This window comes from Passer montanus, unplaced genomic scaffold, assembly GCF_014805655.1.
Source record: "Passer montanus isolate IOZ18808 unplaced genomic scaffold, ASM1480565v1 scaffold31, whole genome shotgun sequence".
NCBI classification, from domain to species: Eukaryota; Metazoa; Chordata; class Aves; order Passeriformes; family Passeridae; genus Passer; species Passer montanus.
In genome coordinates, this window is record NW_024367819.1 from 10964575 (window position 1) to 10989795 (window position 25221).

At 40.0% G+C, this 25221-nt stretch overlaps 1 protein-coding gene across 1 annotated transcript in view; it reads left to right on the top strand.

The window, feature by feature from the left end:
• Nucleotides 1–25221, top strand: part of VWC2 (von Willebrand factor C domain containing 2) — a 55179-nt gene that overhangs the window by 9572 nt on the left and 20386 nt on the right. The gene's annotated exons all lie outside the window — the stretch shown is intronic.

Consider the following 25221-nt stretch of genomic DNA (forward strand, 5'->3'; position numbering starts at 1 on the left):
TGCACACATCTCTTATTTCTCTTGAATAGGTAGATTTCATTACATTAGCTAAAACAAACTGCTTAAAATTGTGGGAAAGTTGGGGGAGGAGAGAGTGTACAGCATATGGTTTCCACAAATTCAACAGTAGATGATAAGGGATTGTTAATTGCATTGGAGGAGTTTCATTTGTATGGATATAAAAGTAATTGCTTCATATCCCTTAATTGGTTGTTACAGGCCTGAAGGAATTTATTCTCGGCTGTACAGCTTAAGGGCACTCTTGTTTCTGGAGATGAGGACAGGCATTTTTCAAGGCATTTAGGGACAGTTCCTGAGAAAGTCTGAATTTGGAAGCTGGTGATGTCATAGTCCGAAGGATCCTTTAGCACTTCTTTGATGGCAAGAATGTCACCGACATTGTGCATGACACGCTCTGCTGCAGCTCCCCAGGTCAAAGTACCTTTAGCTGGCAAAAGGTTTGTTTTCAGTATCAGGGATGGAGTTACAAGCAGAATACGTTAAGACTCTGTAGTCTTTCTCGCTGAACTTATCCAGTGATCTAAACAGTGTTTGGAGCTGGGCTGACCTTCCGTCAGCACAGATTCTCCCACAAGCAGCAGCACAATGCACAGTAGTGGCAATCTCCCACTGACGGCTCTCTATTGGATTAAGGTGGTGTAGCAGTGCAGGGCTTGGCTCAACTGTTCACATAGATTCCCTGACACTTTTCCCAGAAATGAGGAAAAGTTACCAAAAACTGTACATGAAACATACCTTTTGTGTGAGGAAGCTGCCTTTTCAGAGCTGTTAAAGCTGTATTACCTGAGTTCTACCAGCAAGAAGAGGATGATCTTGTCCTCAGCCTCTGAATCCCCAACTTGTGTATTTCTTGTGTAATACTTGTGTATTTCTCCCACATAACTGTGAGCTGGCATCTCTGACCCAGTTTCAGACCAAGGTGACCACAGCTGCCTGTTTCTAGTGAGCTGTACTGTCACTTCTCTGCATGTCAGAGAACCAGCAATGGCTTTCCTTGTTAGCTTTTAGATGAAGAAAACCATTAGCAATAACAACCAGACCAAGATAGCTCAGAAGCAGCTCAACTTTTCTGGTTCAGCAGTTTCAGTATAGTATCACAAATAAACTTCTCATGAAAACTCTCCATCTGGGGAGTGCATTTAAAAAAAACAAAACAGTTTGCTTTTAGAGCTTTAAGTGTGGTTGCATGTGCAGTTCTCTAGGAACTTCAGTGAATTGCTGAATGTTTTTAATTAGATTGGAGCAAAAACCTACTGAGCAGGAAAACCTAACCTGCCTCATCCTCTTATTTTCAAGCCTGCTGGAACAAATGTGCTTTGAATGTGAGTTGGAGTAACAATCATTGTGTTGTGCTTCAGGGTTGATTGTTACAGCGATGACATCAATGACATCATGTAAGTGACACAAAAGAGCTTTGGGTGATGTACAGGGAGCTCAGCCATTTAACCCGAACGGTGGGAAAGGTGGAGCCATAGAAAGCATCCAAGTGAGGTAACTGCCACTTAACCTCCATGCTTAAGAAGTATGGAGGAGATCTAGTGAAAGCTTGTGATTATTAGAAATTAATGAATTCGGTATCTTGACAGGTGTGAGACCCTCTGCCTTATCTCTGGTAGGAAGGCAGGTATGCAGTTGACTTCTCTCTTTTCACAAATTTGCTGGCAGCCCTTACGAGGAGGGGTTAAACATGTTGGGCTTACACAACTGAGCACATGGGGAGGTACAGACTTGCTTTGGATGTAAGCAGTGGTGAATGGAAGACACATGTAATTAAAGAGTAGTTGTATGTGTAGTATTTAATAATCTTCTATATCACATTCTGACTTCCAAAAAAAAGCCTGGATACTTCCATAGCTGAAGGTATAATTTTCTCCTTTGTGGGTGCGGGAGTGCTTTAAAGCACATATGCTCTGAAAAGTAGTATCTAGAAAAGACAAGTGATAACACCTCACTGAGATATTTGGATTAGGGGAATTTTCCTGCTTTTTGTATCACAAGTCACTGCAACGGAGGGAGCTGTTCTGTGTTTATCTTATAGAAAGGCCCTGAAAGGAAACAGGGTGAGGACAGAAGGGGATGGAGGAGAGGCTTCCTTCTCATGTGGATTACATGCTAAGCTTCATGCTTTTGGTAACCATCAGCACCAGCCACAAGAAAAAATCCAGAAAGTTAAATCTGACTTCAGAAAGTTGCATTAGGTAACAGAAGCCCAGTTCAGACCTCCATCCTGCTATACAATATTAGCAGTGTGGTTACTTTTGTGGAAGACATCCCTGTTCACAGCAATATCAATAACCTTAGATTCAGGTACAGACATTTCTACAGTTTATGCAGAGTTAAGGGTAAAGGTAATGGACATACAGTCACTCTTTCATTGGGAAAAATCTGGGCACTTGTCACTGAGGCATTTGGGGCTGTGAAAGGGGGCAGGGGTAATACTGCTAGTGAGTTATCTTTCTTTAGACTAGATTACCTTGGTTGTGTGTTCCACTTCTATTCCCAGCATTAGAGCCCTAGTAGGCATACACAGCTGAGTTCTGCTTCGCCTAAGCCTGCAGCCATGGAGCAGCAGATGGAGTCAAGGGTGGCCTTGCTCCTGACGGTGTGCTTGCAGGAAGATGAGATTAAACCCGTAACCCACGTGGAGCCTGAGGGGGAGTTGTGGTTGCTAGACCAAAAAGCATTTTGATCTAAGGTCCCCAAGAGATTTTTATTTCATTATATGGCTGAAAGATTGCCCCAGATAAAATGAAGTGGATCCTGTTGCCCTCCTAGCATTCATCTATCTGTGTGTCAGTGTTGTTTCTCTCTCTACAGCAGGGAGAGCTGAGCTTCTACTTTTGGCAAAGACTCATAGCTGTACAGTCAAAAATAAAAACACTGATGCCTGGAAGATCAAGTGTGTTCTCAGGGCTGTAACATTTGCAGGAGATATCTATTCTTACCGGCTCTGCAATAGGGAGACTTCACTGATTGCAGTCCTTTCAGGTGTCTTAGGTCATTTCAGGACCTTATTTGATATTTGTGTTTATAGTTACAGTGGAAATACATGCATCACTTGATTGAAATGATTGCTGCTAGTGAGGTGCAGGTAATGTGCTGTGGCCAGGGAGGTTGTGTGGTGATGGTTTTGTATCCCTGTGCTGAGGTTGACTCACTGAAACTTGTTTTAGTACCTTTCCATACAATTGCAGTGTTTAGGCCCAAGGTGACTTAAAAGTGCTTCTGAATGGTGAGTGGGGACCTTCATCTGAGAGAAGGAGCTCTCAAGAGAGCAAAACCCTGGTAACAGCTAACAGAGCTACTGTCTCCTTTTGCTGTGGTTGGTGAAACAGGACTTTGTCTCACCTCAGGACTCAGGTCTGTTAAACAATGGTGCTGGTTGATGCAGTACCGTTGCCCCTGTCATCCCTCTAAGATCCAGGTGGGGAGAGGCTGCGTTGGGCTGAGAGACCTGTCTGCCATAAGAAAGATGAGGATATTTATTCTGGGCCCATGAAGGGAAGTTGCACCTTGACAGCTCTCACATGAGCTGGCTGTTTGCTCTGCCCTGCAGCCCCAGCTTTGCTCAAGTACCATGGTGAATCTGACCTGTAAAATTTAATGTCCTTCTGCAGTGTGTTTAAATAAAATATGATATGACCTTGACCATAAAAGCCTTAATCTCAGCAATGAAGTATCATCATGCTGGTGTCCAAGTAGAGGTCAAGGCAGGACTATTGCCAACATCAGGAATGTAACTGCTGTAAAATTTAAGTAATCTGTGCTTTTGATTGTCCTCCCTTCCTTTGTCTATTGTCACTTTAAATACTTTTTTCAGTCATGCTTTGGCAGCTAATTTATATATAGCAAATGAGATCCAGAAGTTTTAAAGCCTGAGGGTGGATTCTTTGGTCTACATTATAAGGGAGAGATCAAATCATGTGGTGATGGTGTTCTCTTCTAGATGTAAAATATAGGTACCATAAAATGATTGTAAATTCTAGTTTATTAGATTGAAACAGTATTTAATTTTTTTTTATGGAATGTATGTTGAAAAGTAATAACCTAATGAACAAGAAATCATTTCAAACAAATCCCAGTTCCACCCACACAGTATGCACCAATGTGATTTGTTCCATTCTAATGTGTTTACTTGAGGCATTTGAATGCTTTTGCATGCAGGGCAACATTTGCTCCATGTTTCTGTGTGCATGAGTCGTTTAGAAAAACTTCTGCATGGATTTGCCACTTTAATAGAGTGTATTTCACAAAAGGATTTATAATATGGGACTCCTAACCATGAAATATTAATATTCTAGGGGGAATGAATGTTTCAGGAAAAAAAAAAAAAAACAGTATTTAAGTTGCATGAACAGCTGTATCTGATTAAAACTGCCTAGAAATCATGCACGTAGGTTGAAAAACTGTAGCAGATATTTTGGCAGACATGTACTGAAAACAACAGTCTTGCTTCTTTTAGTCTGCATTGGTTGTTTAAAGTGGCTTCCAAATCTGGTAGGTGAAGTTGGTAAACTAGTTGCAGTAGTTTTTATTCTTGGTTTCTGCTGTTGATGAAGTTGAGAGGAAGTTTGGTCTGTATTGTCTTAATTCAAGGCATTCCTTTAAACTCATTTCATCTCTCTGCTCACCTTTTCCCTGTACTGCAGGAAGGTTGGTGGCTGCATAGGCCATGTGTGCTTCCTGTGCAGAAATCACAGAATCTTATTCTTGTGCCATATTTCAGATCCAAAGCTGTTTAAATGCACATGGATCAGCACTGCAAAGTGGGCTGAGCAAAGCCTTATGCCAAAAGCACCCAGACCTTGTTGTTTCCAGCTCACATCCATGTGCATATGTGGATATATGATCCACTGATGGCATCGCTCGTATTTGGCTGGCTAAGTAGTGCTAGAGGTGTTATTTCCTCCGAGGGTGTTTACAACTTATGTTGACTTTCAGGGTATACATGCTTTCCTAGGTGTAGAAACCCATCATCCCATGAAAAGGATCTGTCTGAAGATATGGCAAAAGTATCTAGTTATACTGAGCCTAGATCAGTTACAAGGATAAATCAGTTTATATACTGTGTATGTATTTATTGCAAATAAATATTGTGTGCATTTTTTTTTCCTTCCAGAGGCCAGAATGCTCTCAGTTGGGAGTTCTGCTGTCCAGAAGCAGCTGTAACTCCCCTGAGTATATAATGTCCCATCATTTTGCTCAGACACATGAGGACAATCAGAAATTATACTAACCTTGGTATTTAATGTGGTACTTTATACTTAAGTAGAAGGATGTAAAAGAGCCTATTAAACTCTAAAAGCAGTGTATCCTATAAAGTTTTCAGAACTCACTTTGCAATATTTTTTCTTTACAGGCTGTTACAGTGAGCCTGAAAAGCATTCTGTTTTTTTCCTCTTACTTGATACTGCAGGTTTAAGTCATATATAAAAGTTAAATTCTGCTGTATGAGTCCACTTTTGTGGCAGCTGCTTGCAGGGATTATCATTTTACTGTAAGTTGAAGCAAAAGCCAATGATGATGTGCCCCAAACTGTTGTTTAGTGGTGGTGGTCCCAGGTGAGTGTGGGAAACAAGCCGCCAGTTCCCCATGGTGCTCAGAACTTCCATGTGTCGCAGCTACCTGGCTTCTTAAAGTGTGTCTTGTGTCAGCCTCAGGGGCAGGAAAAAGAACATGCTTACTGTGCTGATAGAAAAAGAACAGAAACTGAAATCCTGGGATGGGAGGAGAAAATTTTTCTAGCAACTTTCACATATCTGATGTAGGTTACAGTGCTTGTCATGGCAGTTTCACATATCTGCCATCCTGTGTAGTTCTGGATGCTGGTTGGGGTTCAGACAGGAAGGTGCCTTTGTGCCAGTACCCATCAGAGTATTGGAGTAAACAGTGTGCTCTTGCTTGATTTGTCTTTCCTGACACTTTCTGTGCTACATAGAGCCACATTTGGGCATTTGCTTGGTTTCTAGCAGAACAGCTAGCCCATGCTCCCCAAAATAAAGTCATCAATTGCTTTGGGGCTTTGTTTGCTTGTTTGTTTTGTATTTTTAAGTTCTTCATGTAAGAATTTTCTGAATTTATATTGCTGTTTCATTTTCACACACGTAGAGATAGGTAAGATGTAAAAACAGAAAAATAGACCCCAGAGCTGACATTAGGGGCTCCCCCTGTTCCATACACTTCCCCCAGTGTTAGTTCTTTGCTGTTCAAAGAAAACAAACATTAAGGGAGTTGCCTTGTCTCCTACATCCAGTATTTATATGCTTTTCATTAGAGAAAATATTCTCACTGCTAAGTTTGCTCCCTCATTCTGCTATTGGACATCTATTATTATTTTGTATGTGTCACTAGTTGAAATTGTGGCAAACATTTGGGGGGCATGTAGGCTTCCAAGGTCTGAAACAGTTGTGTGCATCTTGCTGTATGCAACATCCTTGGAGTAATATTCCCTATGAATAGCACACTAAACTATTTGATTTAATTGTAAGATATTAGGTTCTGAAATCCTGTCTTAGTCCAGATTGAGTTACCATAGGTTAATTCATTATCCAGTGTCAGCTGAGCTTCTGTACTGCCCATGTGAGCTCTTAGTTGTGTTCTTTACAGATAATCCTGTTTGTAAATAGAAGCTGTTTGCTAGCTACTAGCTAGCTGTTTACTAGCTAAGTGCTACAGTAATAGCTCTACATGGCTGTTTAGTATTTTGTGGTGTGATCAAAAGGAGCAATGAAGAAAGATACACACCTTGTGCATTTTGCTTTATATTCTTTTACATTTTTTCATTGCTATTTCATTATGTTCAATGAGACATCCAAGAGTTTGCTTGGCTTTGAGGGGAAATGGAGGCTTATATTAAAGTGCTGTGGTATGTTGGTATATCTCTCTCATATAAGAACACTTGCCCTCTGATGATTAATGATATAATCAAAGTCTCCTATCGTTCTAAGTGCAGTGTAATTTTCTCTGCTTATTTTTTCATAGGAAGTTGAGATTTAGGCATTAAGAAAGATATTAATTGATCCAAGTGACTTACTGGTTGATGGAAACAGGGAATTAGCTTATTTCATTAGAGTTAATTTCCTTACCACTTTGCTTTTCTGTGGCTGAGCTTTGCAATTGTGATGGCCTTTCCACGCAGTGCAGGCTTGCTGATGCCAGGTTTGTCTTAACTCGGCATAACTCCTCTTTCTTTTGAGTTTGTTGAATGTCCTACCATGGCATGACAGAAGTCTCAGAAGTTTTCTTCTAGTCCTGATGGAACTGTATTTGTAAATTAAGTCAAAATCTGATCAACAACAGGAAAACCTGTTTCCTTTCCTGACATGAGCTTGACCAGGGGCTGACTGGGACATCTCTACCAGTGTTTGGAAAAGAGTTTTGAAGAAAAGGGAATGATGAGTTCTTAGGGAAAAGGCTAAAAGCTTATCTTATTTTTTATTAATATTTGTAAAATCGCAGTGCTTGTTTTTCTCATTGCTCTAAGTAGCATCTTACTGTTTCAAAGTACTGCACTGGGGATCCCCCCCTGTGTTGTGTGCTGTGAGAGTCCTGAGTTAAGTTCCTGGAGATTACCTTTGCCCAGCAGGTCAAACACCTTTGTCAGCTAGAGACTTAAGTACTTTCCTAATTTAAAACCTTGAGCTTTAAGGTGGAAGGAGCTTTTACTTTGTGAACGGTTGGATTGCTTCCATAGGGGTAATTATCCATACAGTTTTGTTTCCTTGAGCATGTACAGCTGCAGAGAAGCAGTGATTAAAAATAAAAAAAAAACAAACCTAAAAAAAGAAAATAACACCCTTTAAGTAATTCCTTACCTTCACCAACACAGTTACCATAATGATTAGCATTTCAAAGCTGATAGGCAATCAAAAACTTTGATTGCTATTTTTGTTTAGGGAAACAGTAATTTTTTTTTTTCTGCCTACACTAGTGCTTGTGAAATTTTCATTAGAGGAATGACTTCCTACTGGTAAACATCACTTTCTTCTAAATACCCTGTTCTTTTGCTGAGTCTTCAGCTCTGTTTGGTTATTTCTGTGCTGCTAGCCCTTGGATAGGGGCCCATTAAAGAACTGCATGCATAAATTCTACTTACCTTACAGTCTTGTAGGTGATAAGTGCTTTTTCTCCTGCATCATTTCTTCTCGCTATTGCACACTGGTAACTGACCACCTTTCTTTGAGGTACTTGTGAGCAGCAAGTCACACTCTCTTTATTACCCATGGAAAAGATAACTATATCTTTACTGTGTGCTCACCCAACATGTTATTTAATTTTGTTTTTCTTTTTCAAATGGAGTTGATCAGATGGAACAGTGGCAAAAAGAAGAGAACAAGCAATGCATTCTAACAGGATTCAAAATACTATTGGTGAATAGCACTGAATAAAGAAGATCCCTATCCGAACAATTGCATTTGGGCCTACTGTGTTTCAAATACTTGCAGTGTTATTTCCTTTCTCAGAGGTAGTTGCACTGAAGTGTGATGTTAATTGCTTTTTCCAGAAAAATTAACTTCTTGTGCTCCAAAATGGTTCCCATTCCTTTTCTTTCTGCTAATACCTTCTCGAACATTTTGAATTCAAAAGGGAAATGACTGGTTAAACTGGAAAATTTTGGGGGAGATATGCAAATAACAAGTCCTGTTAAAGACAGAAAAGGAAGGAGTAGTGACCATTAATAATATCTCACGAAGCCCAACAACAAGGCAGCACAGTGGTAAATGAAATTCAGCAAAACCATATGTTAAGGAGTAAAAGAAATTGCTTGAGTATTTTGATAACCTTTTTTAAGATTTCTGTGAAGGTGTTTTATTTACATATCAGTGTGAAATATTGTATGTAAACATCTGTCAGGCTTGCATGTATTAGAAGTATGCTATTATTTGAAGACTGGTTCCTCCCACCTGCTTTGTATAATCTTCCATGTTTCCTGAGCACTCAGCAAGGAGAGGTTGCAGAAGTACAGAGACGAGCAGCAAGAAATTCCCCTGAATATTATTCCCCTGTGAGAACAGATGAGTCCTCTAGTATTGATAGCACATGAATTAAAAATCATGTGATAAAGTGTGATTCCAGGGGAGAGGGACAGTACCAGTGAAAATCTTCTCTATGCTAACAAGTCAAGGGAGAGGCAAGAAAATAACAAGACATTGTACATGAGGTCTTTAAAGCACCATGTAATTAACCCATGAACTCACTGCAGAAGGTAGTGCTGAAATGCAGTTTCCTAGGATTGGAATTAATATCATGTCTTTGATAGAAGAAATAAAATACCTTAACCTAGCTACCATAAAACTGGCTGGGGTGGCATGATGTAGAGCCTCCCAGAAACCTGCTCATTTTCACATGAACAGAAATATAACTTGTTTTCTACAGTCCACATCTTACAATTTCCTTTTTGAACTGCCTTTTTTTTTAATTACTTTGCAGAAAAAGAGTTGGGCTATCTTGACTTTAGCCCAGCCAAACCCATCTTGGATGGGTACTTTCTTGTGAAGGCAAGAACACAGCCCTAATGAAGAGATATTAAAACAGCAGCAGTCCTTTTCCTGCACAACCATTGCACCATCCTTGTGTTGTGTGCTGGGCCACAATAGTACCTTACTCAGTACTTGTAGATGATGGAGATGGGATCTGATGAGGATGCCTTTTTGGCATGGCCTGCTCCCACTTATTCTATCAACCTTTCTTTAAATGACCTAAAGGCAAGTCACCCATGAACTGCTTGTGTAATAGCTATCCAGGCTGTCTAAGACTTCTGAGATTGGTCAAAGGACTCTCTATTTATAGTTTTTGTGTGTTTAATACTATCTGCTGAAGAACTAATGGGGGAAAAAAAAGAAGCAAATAAATTATAGCAGTTTATGGAGTTATTATATCAATGTAATCCATAATGTACCACCCCACAATGAAAACTAATTATCTTCAGGCCACTGCAGCTTGCTAACCTGATATTTTGTTAATGAATGGATTAGATGGAGCTTTGACAGCCACTAACATGAGCAAATGATTAAGTACACTTTGTGCTAATGTCTAAGCTAGGTGATGATTATGACAACTTGGAGGTAATTCTGTATCCATTATTAAGCCCCTGCCCCCTCTTTCTCTCTCCCCTCCACTCTTTCCTTCCAACCCTCTTAGATAATTAAGTCCAATTATATATGTACATCTTTGAGCACTCCTACATGCAGCTGGCATACATGAGGAAGCTTCATTTACCTACTTTGTAGCCTAGACTTTAAATCTGCACGTTGGAATTTGATTTCACTGTGTTTAAATACGGTATGCTTTCTTTCCCACATGACTGTTGTGTCTTGGTGTGATTAGATAAGCTGCTAAGACATTGGAAGAATCATCAAGTCCAAGTATTGGGGAAAGGAAGATCCAGGTTTGCTGCCAAAGGCTGCCTGGCTTGCTGGCAAGCAGGTGTATGTCAAGTGTACAGTTTATATGCCTGTGGTGCTGAAAAATAAACACTTCCTTGGATTTTCTTGCCTGCAGCTTCTTCAGCAAAGATGTTTTAACCATTGTGCAGTCTTCATTACGAGAAGGTGATGTATTTGTCAGTATGAGTGGACTTTTTAATTTCACATCAACTGAGTGTTTAATCTCCAGTCTTCTGAAGTTAAGTTTGTTGTGACAGCTGATTCTTTCCAGTCAAAGCAACTGAAGAGTCAAGTCAATTATCTTGATATACAGGGGTTTGTGCCTAGGTATGACTGATTAGTCTTTGGCTCCACTCTCTCTTGTGGTGCACGCTTCCTCAGGGCCCTGGGGCTCTCTCCCTGGCTGTGCTGCTGTCTGTGCTGTCACCTGGCCATGGCTGTGCACCAGAAGCTACTTCCATAAAAATCTCTGTGTTATCAGCTAAGTGCAGGAGCAGTCTGGAAACTTTTACTGTCCTTTAAGCAAGCTTTTGGGAAGGCAGAAGTTTTCTCGACTCTGGTTGTGAGGACTCTGCCAGGGACAAATATTTGGGGTGGACAGTTGACAGAATGTGAAATGCCCCCTGATGCCAGTCATGGCCTTTTAAATTATATACATGGGTTACAACATCTGGACGATGCAAAAGGGAACATTAGAGATTCAGATGGCGCAAAACCCACTGAAATTTACCCTAAGCTAGGATCACCTCCAAAGGTGGTTCTCACCTTCTGAGGTCCAGCTGGCAGATTTCCAGCCTCCTGGCTATGAACGTTCCTTCAATGTGTGTGTGTGTACAAAGATATATATATACACACACACACAAACACATGGTGCAAGAGTCATCAATCACCATACTTGATGAAAATATTTCCTACTTTGGAAACCTTCTCAGAAGAGTTGCCTGCAGTGGTCCACAGGCATCACCCTTTTGCTTTGCCTCCCAGACACTGGGGCAAACTTTTTGTTTGGGTCTCTTGTGATAGGACTAGGGGTAATGGTTTTAAATTATAAGAAGATAGATTTAGACTTGATATAAAAAATAATTTTTTATGGTGCTGATGTTGTTGATGCTCCATCACTGGAAGCATTCAAGGCTGCATTCTGGAGCAGCTGCTGTAATTTTCTCCCTGGAGAGGAGCTGGTTGGTGACTTACTGTAACCTGAGTATCCTTACATCTGGACCATGTTGCAGTGGTATGCAGGGGAAATGCCTGCCCCCAAGGGCCCATCACACCCTTGTTTTGCAGAGAAAGCTGCAGGAGTATTGCTTAAGCTGCAGGGCTGCTTTTGCTGTAGAGCTCTAGAGGACAAGAGGTTGCCTTGTTATGATGGTCCCGGAGATGAAAGATGACATTTTGGTTGTTGCCTGAAGATATGAGCACTCGTCTGTCATTAGTTGTACGTAGCTGATTCTGTAATGCGTTTGTTACAGTTGCGAGGCTCAAAATCTAGTGTTTGTATTTTCTTGCCGTTTCCTCTTTTTAATAAGTGAAATCAGAGGTTTGGATTTAATCATAACATTTCTGCTGACTGTGGTGAATTCACCTGTGACTGTAACAAATATGAGTTCAGGGTTTCTCCTTGACTGCACATTCCTTGCAGGGGAAGCCAAGGGGTAGCTGTGAGTTGAAGCAAGCTCTGTAATCACAAAGAAGCCCAGAGATGTATTCCCAAATGGGCAGGCCCATAAAAAGGTAAATTCCCATCAGTTGTCACTAGAGGTCAGCATTAATTTTACGATCAAATCTCTTCTTACCACGTAGTGAATTGTCTGTAGATTTGAGGTGTGGGTGGTTGTGACACAGGTGGGACTTGCATAAAGTGAATAAAATAGGGAGCTTAAGTAGCTGGGTTGAGTCATTTCATACATTCTCGTTATCTCTTGTTTTGATGGAATGACTGCTGCTTTCGCGGTAAGATTATTTGACTCATTATCTTCTCTTTCCCCCTCCCCGCTTACTTGCCTACTTTATAATTAAATATCTGTTTTCCTTTTCAAATGTGTTGGCTAGTTTTTTAGCAGAGTTTGAACTGAATAGCTGTTAACATAATTTTCAGTCAGGGGTTGGGATCAGAAGTTAAATGTACAGATACTGTTACGATTCTGTTGTGATTCACTGTTTTTTGCAAGACAGCAGCTGGATATATAGAAAGTGGTGTCCATGTGTATGAGTACATCTTGTGTGGAATCACAGACCTAGAACTTTCTCACCAAAGCCCTGCCTCTAACATTTAGTGTAGGTCCCTTCACTCTCCTCTGCATACTCCAGCTAAAGAAGTCCTGTTTGTAAAAGGCAAGTATTGCTCTAAGTTGAATTATAATATTTAGTTAGTTTGATTTTTGGAATATATGTGTTTTAATAAAATGAGGATTAGCCCTTGATGCCTAGTTTTTCTTTGTGGAAATTACATAGAGCTGTCTCAAATACAAGATGGATCCGTCTGTGCCAGGGCACCCAGTGCATGGCCAAGTGGAGCTGCCTGTCTGTGCTGGGGACATGTTGGTAGGCTGTGTTCATAGAAAGCTTCTGGATACATTAAATTTTTGGCTGACTAGGAATGTCAGGCCATGGGTGTACAAGAAAAGATGCTGCCAGTTGCTGCAGCTCACTGAGCCAGGCCTAATCTCCATGGGAGTGATGAGCCTCTTGAGAAGTTGCAGTTATCTTCTGCCTGTGAACTTGCAAAATTGCTTGTCTTTGGGATTGTGGTGTGTGCTTTGTTCATAGCAGATTGTGCTTAGCAATAATTGGCACTGTGTCTAATCCTTTCTGGTTTAGGACATGGAAGAGAATTACATGACGTGACAATGCCTGGGAAATAGCAGAGTAGCCTTGTGTGAACATGGTTATTCACCAGCATGGGTTTAAACATTGTGGTACACATCAAGAAAGGAAAAACAGAATTGGGGAGAGGATGGATGTCTCATATGGCCTTTGAAATTCTAAAATAATGAATTTATTTACAAGCATCAGATTACTTGATAATATTTACATTTCTAATTCCAGATAAAATGAAGTTATTTAAATGGGTGCCAGCCTTCCATTTATGGAAGGTTAAATGGCATTTTCATTTTGTGATGTTTGAAAGACTTGAGTTCTCTGAAATTGTTTAAGTGTAAGAAACCAGCTTCAGTGATAATTATAGAGAGAATAGCTTAGCATAAATGCATATATATGTGCTTTCATAATTTTCATGGAAAGACAACTGAGTAGTTCCCAGCAGTGTAATCTCAGTGCCTGTTTTCTGTGAAGAAAATTCAAGGAATACTTAAGAATGCCCCAAACCAAGTGATTTGTGCCCTCACAAGATGCACCTGTAGGAACACCAAGCTACTGGGTGAGTCAGTATAGATGTCTTTCCATGGACTGTTTAGGAGTTTGGTAACATGACACAGATTTCTTCAGTCAACCTCTATTTCTGGGTTATTTTTATTAGGAAGGTCAGTGATCTGTCTGAGCCTTATTATCCCATCTGGTGAGTATGCTTGAGGCACACAAGTTTCCTGCAGTTTGTGTGCACAAAGAAATGATGTGGTTACCACGTTATTTAGTCAGCTCTGACTCCTTGGATGCATGGGAAGGTGTCTGCTGGGAGCTGCCTTGCCTGGAGTAGCCTTATATGTTACTCTGGAAAAGAGTTTGCCTCTCCAGTTTTATGGGGAGAGTTTGCTCTACTGCTCTGCTATTGGGATTTGCATTTTCATACCATAATTTATCTTTTTTAACACATTCTTTTATTGGTCTCAGTTAAAAGCTGTGTGGAGAATTTCTCTTCAGTTTTTCAGAAGTTTCTTCTGTTCTTCTTGCACCATTGAGTGATTAGGTGGGCATTTCAGAAAGACCTCCAGGTCTTCCAGCTGCATCATCTTCCAGCTAGCATTGTCTATTTTAAGTGTTTGTACAGACCTCCACAAGCACAGTATGTAGTCATCCCTACCATCTCCAGTGCAGTTCAGCCACACAGTGCCTCTGTAACACACAGAACTAGTGTTGGAGAAGAATGTTGGTGGGCCAAGTACCATGCCATTGGTCATGTGCACAAGAGACATGGATGGAAAAGGAAATTGCATGTTAACTCTTGGGTTATGTCTTAGCCTATGAACTACTAAATCCCTCTGTTCTTTCCTGGGGCATCCATTCAAAATGCTGAAAGGAATATAGATTGCTGACATGTATTGTCACTATAGTTAAACTTTCACCAAGACTATGCACAAACCTGAAATCTTCAGAGACATCTTCATTAATTAAGCTTCTCAGTCATAGGCAATAATATAGATATATATTTTAAGGCATTCATTTCCATGCTTTGTAATCCTATTTCAGCTCTGAAAAGAATGTAATATAATTCTGGCTAGAAAATATTTTAGATAAATCTATGAGTTCAGTCAAAACTGTATTTTCTTCATCTGCTGCTAATCTCTTTCATTATTGGCTCTTGACAAAACAGTGCTATGTAGAAGGTGGCAGTGAAACTGATAAAAATCCAATTTTTTTGTTTAACCAGAAACTGGTGTGCAGTCTGTGTATTTTCTCTGTCAGGTTTAAGGCTGCTGGTGGGCTTGAGATAGGTCTGTAGCTATGAGGTTTGAAGCTTCAATTCTGTCACTGGCCATTTTCCCACTGGGATGAGCTATACCTATTTGCAGAGGCACAGGGCAAAGCTGTGCCAAACTGTGATAAAGATTATGTGCACAGGAGTGAAAAAAGGATAAAAAACCCACGCTGATATGAGGAGAACATGCTGATATGAGGAGATTTGAAAATATGAAATAACGAAGGGAAAGCTTGCATTTTTTTTTTCTTTTCCCCACCTCTGCCTAGAACAATTTCAAACAAGAGTATGCTAGCCCTTGTTATGTCATTGTACACATGCAGACTTGTAAAGAGAGAAAACACCTCTCTTCTGGTGTTGCAGTGAAAATGTGGGCACTTTGTCTGATATCATCATTGAAATGTGAAATATTTTAACAAAATGATCTTGTTTATTTTTTTGGAATATAGCTCAGAAAAAGTTTGGGATATGGAACAAAGTGGTATTTTTTCATTTCCTGATAAATTTGCTCTGGTGCACCTGTCTGGTATTGATATTTCTTGGTCATCTAAACTGGTATTTAATTCTGCAACATCTCAGTTCAAATATCACTTAAGTGATTTAAGGAAAGGAGACAGAAGGTATGGGAATGAGCAAAAACACTAGAGAGAAGGATGAAGAGGAAGAAAGAGAGGAGTCAGAGAAGATGGGAGAGGATGAATTAGAGACACATACTTAAGAAAAAGATTGTATCCCCATAGTGAGGTAGGCAAGAAGTGCTTTTATGGTAGTCTGACTTGTCTTGTTATCTGTGTTTGGAGGAGAAGAACATACCCAGCCATAGGGTCAAGTCAAAATGTTTGTTCAGTGAAGAATTAGGGCATGGGAGGCATGGAAAGCAGAGCTGTGGTGGCCATATATTCTACACAAGCCCAGCCTGCATCTTCTTGGCTGGCCATAACCCTGCAAGGCAGATGGGCACAAACTGTGTGGTGCATGTATCTCTGTCTTCCTGAATCTGTCCTGCACCAGCCCTAGATTTATTACATTGTTTTAATCATCTTCAACAAAGTCATCCATCACCAATTTAAATATTTTGTCCCAGCATCATAGGAGCTAAGCAGCCATTATACTGATGAGATTATTGAGATTTTGTAAGTCTGACAGTATGGCTTTCATCAAACCACTGCTCTGTTGCCTTGGCAGAGGATTTTTTTATGATTTTTTTTTTTTTTAATGTATGAAACATAGCAGGACTTTTGCACAGGTAAATGTTTATTTTTAAAAGGAATGTGGTGGTAGAGATCTGCAGTCAGTAGAGGCAGTGGGGTATTCAAGAAAATTGATTGGGTTTTTCTGTTGGTGATTTGATTTTTTAAATTAGTTATTGCCTTTGGTCATAATAGATTTGTCATGACCTTAAAACTAATTGTGAACAGCAGAGGAACTTAAGGAAAGATTGAATGATTTCACTTCTGAGCTGTTTTTTTCTGAGTGAATAGACATGATGCTTTTCCTTGTTGGCAAAAGTTTTCCATGCTGCAGGTTGTAAGACACCATTTCAACTTTTGCAAGTACAAAAATCACAAGGAAATTGTTAGGGCTTTTTTTAAGAGAGTGTAGCAAAGAGGAGAAAGTTTCCCTTTGTTCTAAGATCAATATCATATGCAAATTATGTTAGGTACTTTAGTGATTCCCAGATTTTCAGTGTCTAGGGTAAGCATCCTGAGCATGAAAAACTCAGAATGAGGACCCAAGGGCATCTCATCCAGTATGAGTCCATTATATGCTATGTTGTCTGAGGGAAGCCCATGATGCTCAGTTCTCCTTGTAGTCATCAAAGCTGGCATTGGCTGGAAAAAAGTATTTCAGGTTTGGGGAATTATTTGCTTTTTCTTCCTTTTTCATTTTAAGGACTTGCCATGCATTTCAAACAGGAAGTCCTGAGATGAGCATTTCTGATGTCTAGTGGCACCTGTAGCTCATGTGATGTTTTTAGCAATGGTGATGGATAAATTTTATCCATTGCTTGGATAAAATTACTCCCTCTCAGCTGATTTTGGATGGTTTTATGTTTACTTGCAAAACTCAGGATTTCTAGCACAGATTTCTTGACCAGGTCAAGCAATGTCTTTGAGCATCTCAATGCCTCCTTCCTCATGACACATTTTCAGAAATGTCTCTTGCTTCGAGAGGCTTCTAGTCTTGGGGAGACTTTCACTACATTTGCAATTGGCTTGTGTTGGCAATAGCACTACAGTTTCTAAATCCATGGGCATGTGTACGGAGAACAAAAAGTAAATCCCTGCTTTAACCAGTATACAGTCTAAATGCATGTTTCTTATAAGGAGTGTGTTCTTATTTTCATTAATAAAGTTCTTAATGTCATATTCCCCACACTATCATTACTTAAACTATCAATTGCCTTTCTTATACAGGGTGGTTCTCTCACCCTAGTATGTCTTTTATAGCCACAAAACAGGGCATTTGGATAGCACTGAAGGATGTGTATCAAGTATGGAGGGAAAAAAAATCCAATAGTTCTTATTACTTGTGACCAGAACAATTCAGTACATTATACTGATAATCCTGTGCCAACGTAAAGTTTGAAAATATTGAAAAATATTTTAAGGTGTCAATCATTGATCTTAAGCTTGGCCAGTGAAGGAAAGAAACCTTCAGGACTCCTTTAAAAATAATTATTACTTGTAAACATGATTGTTCCAGTTTAGTAAGCTTGTTTGTTTAACCCTGACTTTAGTTTCTTTAATTGCTTTTATTAAACCACAAAGAAGGTGTACATGTCCGAGGAAATGGGGAACTTTCCACTTCCATGTTCAAACCATTTATTTAGAATATGTGTACTCAGGTGTTTCTTAGTGCAATCAATACTGCCATGTTGCCTGGTTTCTTTGGGAAAAGAAAGTATGAGGGTCAATCTTGGATAAGGACTTACATCTGAATGAAGGTGTAGTGTTTCTCAGGTAGTTTTCTTGGGTTGGTATAATTGTAATTGCCAACTTTCAAACTGACTAGTTTGGGCCATAGCCAGGTTACATTTGGGTCATTGCCTATTTATAGTGTTTTCTCAGAATAGATAGTGCCAGTGTTGATTTGTGTGCACTCTTATAAATGTTTCCTATGAGCTGCTGCTTGCAGTTGTGCAGAACAGGAGAATTCAAATTGCCATTGCAACAATTTTACAGATTATATTTAGCAAAACTGCAAGGAAGGAGTGCCTTGTCCTGGATACAGACATTTAGATACAGCATGGGTTACCCAGTCTGATTTGGCTGATTTGCACAGTTGTGGTCATGCAGTCCTAACAGACTGAAATTAGGATACACTGTGCTCTAACCTTACTTCCGGAGAAAAAGGAAACAAACAAATAAACAAAACAGAAAAACCAAAGAAGAAAATAACAAGACAAAAGCACTTCAGCAGGATCCTGATCTAGGTCTTTTGTTGCTACGTGTAATAAACACCACAGAAAAAAAACCATCACAGAAAAAAACCCACCATGAAGTGACCCACATATCTATATTATATGTGCTTTACAGTAAAGACTGAGTTTGGTTATTTTGCGTTTTTTGATAATGGAAGAGTAGCTGTGATGTGAGAAAGCAGATGGTCCTTCCTCTGAATAGCTCACATCTTAAATAAATTAATTCTGAAAGCATGAGGAGAATGGGAGAAAGGAGAGGGTGTGTTTGTGCACACATCATCCTGGTGTGTGAAGATGCTCTGTAACCCAGTACTTCTCAGTGCTAAACGTGTTCAAGGCGTTGAACTATTCAGATCTCTTTTCCCCTCTGCAGCCTGTGAGTTTAACTCTCTACTGAGCTGTTGATGTCTATATCAACACATGACTTGGACTATGTCCAACCATAGAAGAGTGTCCACAGCATTCCTGTGTCTCCCAAGCTGTCGGCTTGGAAAGCTTTGAGGAGAGATCTCTCCACTCTTCCTTCGATCAAGGTTTCATGTTAACTGCAGTGCTGCTTAGTCTTCTCCAGGATATTTAGGCCTCTCTGTTTTTCCTATCTTTGGCCAGCAGTTTTCTGCACTTTTCAAGTTCCTGCTCACCCACAAAGGGGCAGGAACCCCTTCCCCCTCAGCTTTTCACATGTGGATTGCTGCTACCTCCTCTTCTGGCTTCCAGGTGTCCCAGCAAGCAAAACACAGTTAAACCTTAGTCTCAGGAGCTCATGTAGCATCAAATAACTGGCAGTGGAGAAATCAAGAGATTATCTGATGTGACTGCACAGGGAGTTTGCACCTATGGCTGGAGCTGAAGGAATGAGTGCTGCAGTGCCTTGGGAAGCTGAGCCAGCCAGCAGTGCTCGCCAAGGAGCCTCTGTGGCACCAGGAAGCTGCTTTCACACAGAGCAGGGTAGAAGCAAATCATCTCTAAACCACCTTGTGGTTTAAGGGATATACATTAGTCTGTGGCAGTGTCGTAGTCAGGTGTGCCCTCACAAGGTCAGGGACAGCTCTGTTAAGCAGTGGAAATCAGGACAAAAGCAGCAGTAGAGAGTTGGAGCATCAGAGTTGTCATTCATTATCTCTTCAAGTCATCTTTGGATTACTGATAATTACAGGATATGTTGACTCATTTGCCTGTGCTGTGAAGCTGATGTTTATTTGAAAAGGAAATAAAGTGACCTCTTAGAGGGGTGGTGCTGGCTGCTCTCAGCTGGGCGTTGCCACTGTGAGAATCATGTACCCAGGCATTTAGGATTGCACATCTCTTCTTTGCTGTAGGTTTAATGCAATTTCAAATAAATGGGAAAATTGAAAAGCATGAGACAAGGAAGAAAGTGCACAGGAAAACTGGATGTCATTTAACTAAAAAAAAAAAAAGCTGTTAGAAAATGCTAGTCTTTGATGTCTTGGTTGTTTAGATCACATAGCATTAAAAATGAGATTAAAAACAAGATTAAAAACATGCTCATTTTATACATCATATCTCCACCATTGCAAGTACTTTCAAGCTGCAGACAGTTAAGGAGCTTTTAATGATAATGATCCAATTATTTTTAAGACTTGCTTGTAAATACATCATGTCGATATTTTAAGGGTTTAAAATAATTTCAGTTTTACGACTTGGTAAAAGCTATTGTAAGAAATAGGCACACCATATGAAATTCCATTGGCCAGGCACCCTTAAATCATACCCTATTCCTGCTACATGACAAAACATAAATCAAAATTAGAAGCCTGTGAGTAATTTTTTCTTTATTTGCTGTTCTCTTGGAATGGCATTATTATGTTCAAACCCCACATGGAGGTCGTGGTTGAGGTGTTTTCAACAGCAGTGAATAGTTTGAGTCTTTCAGAGGTGAGGATCCACAAACTGTTGTTTTCCTATACAGTAGCTGTCACACTTGCACGATTCTTTGTTTTCCTTAACTTTATTATTAGAGTTTTTAAATACTTCCTTAAAAGTGGAGGAGAGCATTAAAATGGGTATAATATACTTAGTGGATGATGGACACAGGCTCTTCTAGTTATCTTTTGGGGATGACAGTGATTCTGGACAGGTGATACTACAGATATCACCTCCATAATAATTGCCCATAATAGTAAAAATATTGATAGGCAATTTTTACTATTAGGCAATAATAACTGCCTAATAGTAAAAATACTCTGAAGTAGTTTTTCCCTGGTTTTGAGCTTTGTGGAGAATCCAGCTGTATGCATTGTTCGGATCAGACTCCACTACTGCCCTTGGCTTCCTGGCACAACAGCCCAAGTTCTGAGCCTTGATCAGACCTTTAAGTTATTCTCTTGATCCAGCTCCTCAAAACAGTTGCAGTTTCTCCTTTAGGCAGAGGTTTGAGAGAAGTGGCTAAAGACTTAAAGAGTTCAACTGAATTTTCCTCCTGTTTCTTGTGTGCAGTTGTTTTTTGTTCCAGCACAGCATTGTCAAAACAGAGGCACCTATCAGAATGTGTATGAGAGAGGAGTGTGCTAGCTGTGTGGAAAAAGAAATCTGTGCTTATGCACTAATTTATTTTATTTCGTAAGGGAGGCTGAGCTCTGTTTTCGCATTTTTTGGATAGCATAGTCTTGGTTTTAAAAAAGAAACAATGATTCACAATTAAGCCTGTGGTTTCAAATTTCATCTTGCAGAACAAAGACTTTATCAGTCTTTTTGTGCTTTCCTTTGCTCCGAGTTTTCATGCCAGATGAACCAAAGCTGTTTGCTCCCAGCATCAGGTGTTCATCTTGCACAGTGGGCAGGTGAACATTGGCAGAGCTGAGCTCTCTTCAGTAACAGCTTTAAATGAATCATGCTGAGCCAGTGGCCTCAACACACTTCCCACAGAGTCTGGTGTTCCTCTTCTGGAGCTGGTTAGCAGACAGCTAGAGTTGCAGTATCCCTGCAACTTGTATGCTGCTTTAGTGTTTGAAAAAAAATTCAGTTGTCTCTAAAGCAGCATGGTACAGGAAGTCCAGATCTTACAAAAGAAGAAAATATTGTCACTGGCAGGCTTGTGTTTGGTGCTATATTTTAATATCTTAACCAAATACATGCAGGTTTTTTTCTCTGATTTATAATACTAAATAGAATACTGTCTTTCATCTTACACTTTATGCAGTGCATACAGGTGGTGTAGTATATAATAACTGTGTGTAGAATACATTCTACAATAATGTACTATATGATACACACATATATAGGAAAATAAACTTAGTTGTGTGTGTGTGTATACACAGATATATGTGTGCACAGACATATTCTTTATTTTGAAAACCCTACTCCTGCAGGGGTAGTGGGTTTAGGTGTAATTACAGCATCTCATTGACCAGGAGAGAGTGTAAGTTGTGTATAAAATCATCTACTTACAATAAGTTAATGGTAGGATCACAGCTTAGTCCCATTAGTAAATGTCCCTTGGTACATATTCTGTAATTGCTTTAATTGGTATCTCTCTTAGCTCACCTGAATAGAAAATGCCACTGAAAGGCTGCCACAATACATGGAAAATATAATTCAGTCCATGCCTCAAATAGAGCAGGTGTCTCCCCCAGTCTGTTTTTGTCATTGAACTGCACTGAGAAATTTCAGCCTGTTACAGCCTGGGGTGATAAATTTTGGGATTTTCTTTTGAATTGCACCTGTTTGTAGATCCTGATTTGGCCCTGATGATGACCTCTCAGTCTATGACTCTAGGAGTAATAAATACATTGTTATTGATGACTTACAACTATGTTTATGTATATGCATAGAGAGAGCATATATATACATGCTTGCTAGAGACAAGCTTGCTTAAATTAATTATAAGAAAAAGGAAAAAGTTTAATATAAGTGTCTGTTGATAACATTGGAATACCACAGGGGAAGTAAATTATTACTTTGACTGATTTGGTGAGAAAGGATGGAAATGAATATCAAAAGCCCAGGGCTCCATCCATATACTTTGCTGGTCCTGTCAGGAGGTTTTTGCCTTGCAGGAGTTGTCTCCAGCTGCTAGTTTGTTCTCCTATCTGCTGGTCCAGTAGATAGTGAAACAGGTTTTCTTTTGGCAGGGGAGTTTGCAGCAGTGTTAATTGGTAACAGTCATTGTGCTCTCGGGGATGTGGAGGTGGCACGTGAATTGCTGGTTTCTTCAAGAGAACAGTGGAAGTGCTGTTCATTAAGAGGAACTTCTCAAAAATGCAGAAAGGTGTATATTCTTCAATAAATATTTGTCCAGCAGTGTAGATTTTACAGTTTTCTTTGCCTTCAAGTGCACTTATTATCACACCAAAAAGGCATTTTGATCTGTTAGTGCTGTGAAGATTTTGAGCCCTTGTGTTAACAACATGATTAATTTATGGTTAATTTGTGTTGCATGTTCCAAATTACTAGTGTTCTGGATATGTTAGATCACCAAAGAGCCCAAGCACTGTGTGTGCTAATATGGGAACTGAACTGGGTTTGCTAGGTGTAGGATGAATCACAAGAAAAGTAATTTGTGGTATAGAGAGCTTTTGAGGAGCATTATCTGTCTTTGGTTGGCTGGAAGAACTCATCAAAGATGTGGAGAAATTTGTTTTGCAGCTCCTTTGTGTTGTTAGATAAGTTGAGCTAACTTTCTTTGACCCACAGGTTCATGAGCCATCAAATGTTGATGAGATGATAGTTTTTGACCTCTATTACTGTAAGCTGCAGCTGTTTGCTTCTGTTGTGGTTTAACCCCAGCTGGTAGTAAGTGCCATGCAGCTGCTCACTGACTTCCTTCCCTCCCTGCCGCCAGTGGGATGCGGAGGAGAATCAGAAAAAAAGTAAAAAGATTACAAGAGTTTAATAACTGAAATAAAGTAAAATAATAAAAGAAGTAATAATAGCAATGAAAATCAATATCTGACGAGGTATTAGATATAGGGCCAACATGCATCTGTGCTCTGGGATTGTTCATATCCCACAGCAGTCTTCAACAAGTTCTTTGACAGCCAAAAATCTGTGGTATATCTGTGTAAATTCCCAAAGTGAACTCAGCATTCTTATTCAATAGTATCTCACCTTAATTCAAAGTATTGTCAGAAGCTGAAATTGCACTTTGATACCAATCTGTGCAACGTACTTAAGAATCTTCCGTGAACTTATGTCCTGTGACAAGCTGAAACTTGGGTCTTCTGTAGTGTGACTATGTAGTGTCCCACATGTTTGAAAACTTTGTTGAGAATATAGCCATGCAATAATGTGTGACACATGTCAAGCAGCTTTTTTTCTTTTTTACTTTATGGCACAAAATCTTTCTTTTCTAGCAAGTCCCTAGCTATCAGTAGAAGAGCATGAGGCTGAAGGACATTGGCTCTCAGTACAATTTTTTTCCATTGCAAGGAACTTCATTTTGTCTGTTGTTGTGAGAGCATGATCAGCACAGAGCAGCAATTCGAGGAGTTACAAGCTGGCACATTGTGGAGACCAAAGATTGCCAGCTGGGCCTGAGGAGCAGAGTGATCCCTGATTGTGTTTTCCTTAAAGTGCTTGGACAAGTTCCATGTTGTGAGCAAGATGGACAAAATTCATACATCCAATAGCAGTCCTTTGGGCACTTTTTAAGTGTGCTCTCCAGCTGTGTTTAATTACACCTCTAGCTGGGTAAAATTTCCCACAAGTTGTAAAAGTCCCTGGCCCGTACCTGAATTTATGCAGCTTAAGGTATGTTTCACTGTTTCAGACTTCCTACTATTTGTCTTCTAAACCTTAAAATAATTTTTCTCTTTTAATCCTTCAAATAAACATATTTTCAAAAGCCTTCTTTTTTTGTTTATAGTCAGCTGCTAAAATGATTTGGCATCTGTGGCTTTTTGCATCAGCTATCGAGGGAGCAGGAGCTGAGAGACAAATGCTAGTCCAGCATGTCCAGTGATGAGTTCTGAATGATGACTGCTTTTCCACTAAAATCTTGTCTGTTTTTGTGGAATTAGTGTAATTTCTGTAAGCAGTGTAAAGCTCTGATGGGGGGAGGGGAGTAATTTGTGGGGAAGTTTCTTTAAAAAATCAAATGGTACATGTTTGGGGGATCTGCAGAAAATTATTCTAATAATAAAACCAGGGCCTTGGAGGTTTGCTATTCTGAAACATATGTACTAGTGAGACAAAAATCTCAGATGAGAATTGTTAGCAGTAGATGAATTATCTGAAAATCTTGTCTGCAGCTACTGAGGTCAGTCAGCCTGCAAGCTGTGCTTGTTTCTGTGGGTGTTCCAAGTTGTCCAAATTCTTCCCCAGCACTAGGATGGTTTGGAAGGCTCGGTGCTTGTCCTGGGCTGTGCAGAAAGATGATAGTGTTCAGAAGCTGATCTATTGTGCAGTCTTTGTGTCATCAACCACCCCTTTGCCCTGGAGGAACTCTCTGGGGCCCCTGCATGTTTCCCTGCTTTAGTTCAGCTTCCTCTGGCTCTTTGTCTACTAGGAGTCCCACTCTGGCTCTTCCCTTTTGGGAGTGCTGGTCACTGGGAAGGACAGGAGGACATTTGTGGTACACATGGGTCTCTGAAGAGCTTGCAAGCTGGGTCTGGTGCAGACTCATGTTTGAGTCAGTTTCAGAAGATGTTCCAGAAATGCTTTTAATCATGGACTTGGCCACCGTGTGTCTTACCTTGATCCATTTCAAAGGTTCATCCAGATGTTCTCCCCAAGAGAACAATTGTTTCACCCCAAGAGAACTTTTTTTCTAATACAAAAAAGTCTCTGCGTGAGACATTTCCTGCTGTGCCAGGCTGTGTGTCTGTGCCACTCTCCCT